The sequence below is a fragment of the Trichechus manatus genome, unplaced genomic scaffold (genome assembly GCF_000243295.1).
Source record: "Trichechus manatus latirostris isolate Lorelei unplaced genomic scaffold, TriManLat1.0 scaffold00216, whole genome shotgun sequence".
Lineage (NCBI taxonomy): Eukaryota > Metazoa > Chordata > Mammalia > Sirenia > Trichechidae > Trichechus > Trichechus manatus.
Genome location: NW_004444152.1, coordinates 2,149,487 through 2,156,950, shown reverse-complemented (window position 1 = coordinate 2,156,950; position 7,464 = coordinate 2,149,487). Strand labels below are relative to the sequence as shown.

Here is a 7,464-nt window from a genome sequence, read left to right as displayed (position 1 = left end):
GGTTTGAGGCTCTGGAGTCCGCAAGGTCCTCCTCCATCGTTCCCACCCCGGATTCAGATCCCAATTGCCACCTTCCTTAGCAACCCATTCCCCTTGCCGTAGAACTGATTCCGACTCATAGTGATCCTACAGTACAGAACAGAACTGCTCCATACGGTTTCCAAGGGATGCCTGGTAGAGTCGAACTTTTGTCCTTTTGGTTATCACTCGTAGTTCTTAACCACTGTGTCACCAAGGCTCCAGGACGACCTGGAATCTTCGTTCCCCAAAGATCGAGCTATCCAACTCCGCGCCCGCACACGCCTGCGCCTGCGCACCTCGAGCAACGGTTACCGCTCTTCAGAGTCTCCCCGAGCGCAGCCCCCGAAGGGCGGGGCGTCTGCGCCGAGAGCCGTCTGAATAGTGGGCTTCCAGAGGCCACGAACATTGCGGCTGGACTACATTTCCCAGAAGCCACCGGGTCCGAATCACTTTCGACCTGTGGGTTCCGTTCCTTCCGAGAGGCCGTGAAGTCGGTCTGGTGAGTAGGTCGCTGCTAAAGAAAAAAGTCAGTGGAGGCTTCCATAGTTCCTAACTGGAGCTGGGCGGGAACTGACGTTAGAGGTGAGAGTGAGGGAGGCGCTTGAGGTGAGAAATCGCAGGACGCGGACAGGACGTGTGATACCGGAGTATTTGTGTGGCTGTGAGAAGCGGTTAGTGTGTGCGCGTGTGTGTCGGTCTGTTAGGGCGTGTCTCCATGACGCTGTGTACGTTTGTGCGTCAGTGACTGGGGCATGATTTTGCCTAATTGGGTGGTGAGGTGGGCGGAGGTGCGTGGCTTATGGGCGAGGGAGGGTGCTTGACAGTGTGGAGTGGAGTATGTTGAAAATAATGAAAACTCACTGAAATTTGAACATAAGGTTTATTCTGAGCAGTTATTCTTTATGCATTATAAACTAAATCCATTGCCTTCCAGTGGATTTCGACTCATAACGACCCTATAGGACAGAGTAGACTGCCCTATAGGATTTCCAAGGCCGAAATCTTTAGTGAAGCTAACTGCCACATCTTTCTCCCGGGGAGCAGCTGATGGGTTCAAACCGCCAACACTTCTTTTAGCAGCCAAGCGCTTAATTCACTGCTCTATCAGGGCTCCTGTACCCATTATGGAAAGCCATTGCCGTCCAGTGGATTCTGACTCATAGTGACCCTATAGGACGGTAGAACTAACCCGTAGGATTTCCACTGAGGGGCTGGTGGATTGAAACTGCCCAGCTTTTGGTTAGCAGCCTTAGCTCTTAACCACTGTGCCACCAGGGCTCTGTATGCATTATAGGGAGGCCATTTTGATTCCAGAAAAAGCAAATGGCTTGGAGAAGGTAGGTACAATGGGGCTTACAAAGAGAAGAGGGGGGAGAAATATAGAAGATTGAACCCTGGCTTTCCCTTTGCTGAGAGCCGTGGTGGTGCAGTAGTTAAGAGCAGTTCTACTCTGCCTTACAGAGTAGTTATGAGTCGGAATCCACTCAATGGCAATGGGTTTTTTCCCCTTTGCTGAGATGAACTGATAACACTTTACTTCTGGCCTGGCTGCTATTAACTTGGCCCTCCACCCATCTGCAGCCATGAGGCTTTTTGAGATTTAAATTAGGAGGTAATGGTTTGACAACTATGTTTTTCTAATCAGATACGACAAATTTACATGCTAAAGAACAGTTTCTGGTGGGCTTTTGCAGTTTAGGTCAGGTTTTTTATGGTTAATATTTGGTTTCCTGGATAAGAAAACCCTGAAAATCAAAGTAAGAAGTCTGTTACTAATTTTCCTATTCAACAAATGTCATTATGACTCACGGCTCTAGGCTCTCCTCATTCCTTTGCCTTCAGTGGTTAAGCATTTAGCTGCTAACCAAAATGCAATTATGATGAATCTCAAAATAATTATGCTGCATGAAAAAAAGCCGGACAAAAAAAGATTACATAGTATATGATGCCATTAATATAAAACTCTACCTAACATGCAGACTGGAGCCCTGGTGGCGCAGCGGTTAAGAGTTCGGCTGCTAAGCAAAAGGTCACCAGTTGGAATCCACCAGCTGCTCCTTGGAAACCCTGTGGAGGAGTTCGGCTGTGTCCTATAGGGTCCCTATGAGTCGGAGTTCGTTTTTTTTTTTTTTTTTTCCCCTTCCGTCACAGCCACTTGAGGTCTGCCAGAGATTATAACTTCCCAAGAGGAAAGCCAGATTCTGAACCTTAGAATGTAGGATCTCAGCCAGAAGACACAGGCTTGATCTTGGCATGAGATTTTTGAAGTTGGATGTGGCCCCAAGGCGGGCTTCTGGGAAGATGTGATGAGGAGGCCCCAGGATTAGGATTTCCTTTTGGAAGATTCCCCCTTGCAAGCTGGGGGAGGGGAAGGGAGAGGCATCTACATGTTTCATAACCACAGCATTTCCAGAGCTCTGGCCCCAGGAACCTGCTATAAATTAGAGATGGATTGTACCCTGGACATCAATGACCCTGGTCCCTCTCTCTCCTGTACTGGAAAGGTCAATACTGTTCCAGTCTCCTTCCTATTTCCATCTTGTTTTGTGTGGTGGACTGGGTGAGCAGCTGTGGCCACGGAGGATGTTTCTCACTTACTCTGCTACCTAAGAAAATCCTGATGTATTATGATTCCCTTCTCTTTTCCTAGTGCTGCCACTCTCTAAAAAAAGTATCCTGAGCGAGGAAAGACTTGTTACACATCTAAAAGTTAAAAGTCCAGGTGAGTTTGTGTACCCTCTTTTTTCATAAAATGCACTTCAGCTTTAAAGACGTGGGAATATTTCCCTTCTGTCCCCTGAAATGTCCTGCATCATAGTGATGTATCTTTGAATTGTGGGACCATGCAGATGGGTCCCCCTTCCAGGACACTGGAGCCCTTCTCTCTATAATTTATTTAACATGTTGCCTTCTGTTAGCTATTTATGTATTGATTTTTTTAAATTGTACTTTAAATGAAGGTTTACAGAGCAAATTAGTTTCTCATTAAACAATTAGTACACATATTATTTTGTGACATTGGTTGCCAATGCCATGACACGTCAACACTCTCCCTTCTCAACCTTGGGTTCCCTGTTACCAGCTTTCCTGTCACCTCCTGCCTTCTCATCCTTGCTCCTGGGTTGGTGTGTCTCTTTAGTTTCATTTTGTTTTATGGGCTTGTCTAATCTTTGGCTGAAGGGTGAACCTTAAGAGTGACTTCAGTGCTGATTAAAAGGGTGTCCGGGGGCCACACTCTCAGGGTTTCTCCAGTCTCTGTCAGACTGGTAAGTCTGGGCTTTTTTTGCGAGTTGCAAAATTCTATCATGCGATCTCTGACATTGTTTCTATCACCAAGGCCATATTTTCCAACGGCCAGTCCTTCTTTGTTTCCAGCTTTTGCATTCCAATCACCAGTCATTATCAATGCATCCTGATTGCATGTTCAATCAGTTTCAGACTGCAGAAGCTGGTAAAAATCTTCAGTTTCTTCGTCTTTGGCCTTCGTGGTTGGGGCGTACATTTGAATACTAGTCGTATTAACTGGTCTTCTTGTAGGCGTGTGGATATTATCCTATCGCTGACAGCGTTGTACTTCAGGATAGATCTTGAAATGTTCTTTTTGATGATGAATGCGACGCCATTCCTCTTCAAGTGCAGGCTCCTCTCAGCCCTCTTGGCCGTGCAGGCCTCTCTGCCTTCAGCGTCCCTGTGGTTGGCCTCTCCACTGCTCACTGCCCCACCTCATAGCCAGTGTAGTACTTTCGTTCAGCTCCCTTAGCTGCATTCCTAGCAGCAGCTTTCTACCGTCACTACCAACTCTGCTGCTGGGCCCCTTCCAGGCCTTTTGCTGTCTTCACTATCACAGCCCTTGACCTGTGGTACATCTCTTTTAGGAGGTTCCTTGCCTCCTTTCTCTCTGCTGCTCTTCTGTCTTCTTGTCTCTTGCCTTTTCTCCTTTCTGCTTTCTTCTTTCTGAAACCTCTGTGGGTTTGGCTGCGTTTATAAGCGATCTCCTTGTCACTTTCAAGGGATGGCCCTCCCAGCATGCCCACAAACTGACCAGTCTCCTCGGTGGAACATAGTCACTTCATTTGCGTACTCTGTAGTCTATTGACCAATCCCTGCAAGGTTCGTAAAATAGACCAGTCATAGGGTAGGCTGCAGCACAGGGCCAGACAAAACGTATCAAACTGTCAAACTGTTTACCACTTACCCAGGAAATGCCAGTCAACCTTGACAAAAGTAACAAACCCTCTGGGGTAAAAAACTAGGACAAAAGTAATTCTTCAGGGCTTAGGGAAAAAATCTCTCAAAAGGCCACATAAAGGAACTCATGTCACCACGATACCTTTAGGTTCCCTTGACTTCTTTTTTTTTTTCCTTTTTATTGTAACCAGTGTCAGTCACATTCCTTTCTACATCTTTGAACATGGTTTATAGCTATTTCCTTTGGATGCAGTCTCAGAAATAGCCTTTCATGGTTAAATTCTGCTTACATACCTCAATTCTAGGTTTTCACAAATCCACAGGAAACGTTGAGAATGTTTTTTCTAAAACCTTACTAATATGTGGTACATGATCAAGCTTTTAAATCTGACAGTTGAATACCTGTAAAATGATAGTACTTTATTGCTTACAAACATCTTTTTAGTAAAGTTATGTATCTTTTGATAGGTGATTAACTAACTTTTTAGTTAATTACCTATGCTCAGGTTTCACACAGAGTAACAGGATAACCTGGGTCTCAGAGGCAATAGTTAAACAAAAACAAAAACTGAATTTACAATGATAGAAATGTGGATTCAGAACACATCATATCTACTTATTATTTGTGAAGATGGGAAAATGCCTTTAATTCTCTGAGCTTTTATTTCCCCCATTTGATGAGTTGAGTATCCATCACAGAGAAGATGGCAAAAATCTATTTGTTGATGTATGACTTCAGTGAGCATACACTGACTACTAGGTGGGGAGGAGAGGCAATGACTTCATGCCAGAAGGCATAGTGGATCTCAGTGAGGAAATCCAGATTGGTTAGCCCAGAGGATCATGGGAGTTCTGGCTGGGAGGAAAGCCTTCACGTGGGCAGGCAGTTTCACAGTGGTTGCCAAGTTGGTCTTTCCTGTTTTCTGCCTTTTGTCTGGTGGAGTTCAGGCCCATCTCAAGTCCATGAAAGTTGTTGCAGTTTATGTCATACAGCCTGGTCTCAACCAAGGAGCCCTGGTGGCACAGTGGTTAAGAGTTCGGCTGCTAACCGGAAGTTCGGCAGTTCGAATCCATCACCTGCTCCTTGGAAACCCTATGGGGCAGTTCTGCTGTGTCCTGTAGGGTCGCTATGAGTCAGAATTGACTCAACGGCAACGGGTTTTTTGGTTGGTGGGAACTTGGGGAGGTAGTCCTGGAGGGAGGAAGATCTACTCAGGGTATGACTTAACAACCCAGTCTCATCATTATCAGAATGAGGAATAGGCCAGAGTGGGATGCCTTGATCTGGCAGGAGTGCCTCCGCTCTACATCCACCCTTGTGCAACTTGTTTCCCTAGGTGTAGGGAAGGGCTTGGATTTGTTTGGATGTCTCACATCCCCTCACGTGTGTTTATGTGTTTGGGATGATTGCAGGTGGGGGAGGTGTTTAGGAGTAATGGGAAATAGGACTAAAGAAGGAAAAAAAAGGTTATGTTAACTTAAATTATTTTTGGAGTTCAGAAGTCTTGTTTTTCTCCCCCAGCTCTGGCTTCTCTGAACTCTGTTTTTCTAGTAGAGGAAACCTGAGGAGCACTGGCACTTCTAAAACCATGGCACAGGTAAGTTGATATCTCTCTTTTTCCAGAAATACTATGATTTTTAATTCATGTAATGTTTAAATGCTTTGTTCTGAAATCTACCAAAGAAAGCCATATCTCTGAACCTACTTTGCAGTTCTGCCCATTACACCAAATAATGCTGTCCTCATTTGCCCCCTTTTTCTCAAACTTACTTATTCATCAGATTAATTTATCCATCTTCACTGTGTTCAGTCTTAAGTGCAGCATTGGAGCAGTAACAGAGCGAAGTACCTTGAAGGAAGTATTTGAGCTTCCCTTGCCAGTTCATGATTTTGTAATAGAGAAATGATGCTCCCATTTGAGCACAGGAGGGAAAACTTTCTCCACAGACTTACATCTTCCAGATAGATAAGGTGAGATTTGATTGTGAATGGTTTCAGTCTCAGCATGAGATGAGATCTTATGCTTTGAAAAACTTCTAGGTTTGGGAGAGATGGAATTGGTGCCTGCCTATTGAGAGATTAGGGATCTGGCTAAGGAATCACTGAGAAATGAATAAGGGACCAAAGTCCACTTTGTAGTTGAGGAGGATTTGCTGGTCTTGAGTGAATCAATATTGTTCTGCTAATCCTACATTGTTGTTGTTGGCTGCTGGTAAATCAGCCCCTGACTCATGGTAACCGCGTGCACACAGAAACGAAATGCTGCCCGGTTGTGCACCATCCCCATGATCGGTTGTAGATCAGGCTGTGGTGATCCATAGGGTTTTTATTAACTGATTTTTGGAAGTAGATTGCCAGGCCTTTCTTCCTAGTCCATTCATAGCAACACACAAGCCTCTACTGACAGGTGGTGGCTGTGCAATAGGTGATGGGAATCAAACCTGGATCTCCTGCATGGAAGGGAATTCTACCCTGAGGCATCACTGCTCTCATAATCCTACATTGTTGATGTTGTTAGATGCTGTGGAGCTAATATTTTCCTTGTGTCTTTGGTGTTCTTCATTCTCCTTTGCTCCAGGTAGGTTGGGACCAATTGATGCATCTTAGATGGCTGCTCGCTAGCTTTTAAGACCCCAGACGCCACTCACCAAACTGGATGCAGAACATTTTCTTAATGAACTTTGTTCTGCCAATTGACCTAGATGTCCCCTGAAACCATAGTCCCCAGACCCCCGCGCCTGCTACTCTGTCCCTCGAAGTGTTTGGTTGTATTCAGGAAACGTCTTAGCTTTTGGTTTGGTCCAGTTGTAAACTGCATGTATTTAAACTTTAATAAATTTTGGCATACTATGACAATAGCTTCGTGAATGAGAATCAGCATAAAGCCAATTGCCAAAAGGCAGAGATCGATCATATCCCCACTGTTATGGATTGAATTGTGTCCCTGAAAAATATGTGTTGTAAATCCTACTATACCTGTGGTTATAATCCCATTTGGAATAGGATTTTCTTTGTTATGTTAATGAGGCAGTATTAGTGTAGGGTGTGTTTTAAGTCAATCTCTTTTGAGATATAAGAGAGCAGATTAAGCAAGCAGCAAAAAAGCACAGAGGGAGGAAGACAGATTTTTTGGCTATGCCACATGAGATCTCCAGAGAACCAAGAAACAAACTGAAAAGAGACAAGTACCTTCCACTGGAGCCAGCAGGGAGAGAGAAAGCCTTCCAGTAGAAACGGCACCCTGAATTTGGACT

General features: G+C 44.8%; 1 long non-coding RNA gene across 1 annotated transcript; it reads left to right on the top strand.

Moving 5' to 3' along the window:
• The first annotated feature begins 486 nt into the window (after positions 1–486).
• On the top strand, positions 487–5,983 carry LOC111822841 (uncharacterized). Its single transcript, XR_002825943.1, has 3 exons — positions 487–603; positions 2,672–2,743; positions 5,732–5,983. It is a non-coding gene; the product is annotated as an uncharacterized LOC111822841 (long non-coding RNA).
• Positions 5,984–7,464: the final 1,481 nt, after the last annotated feature.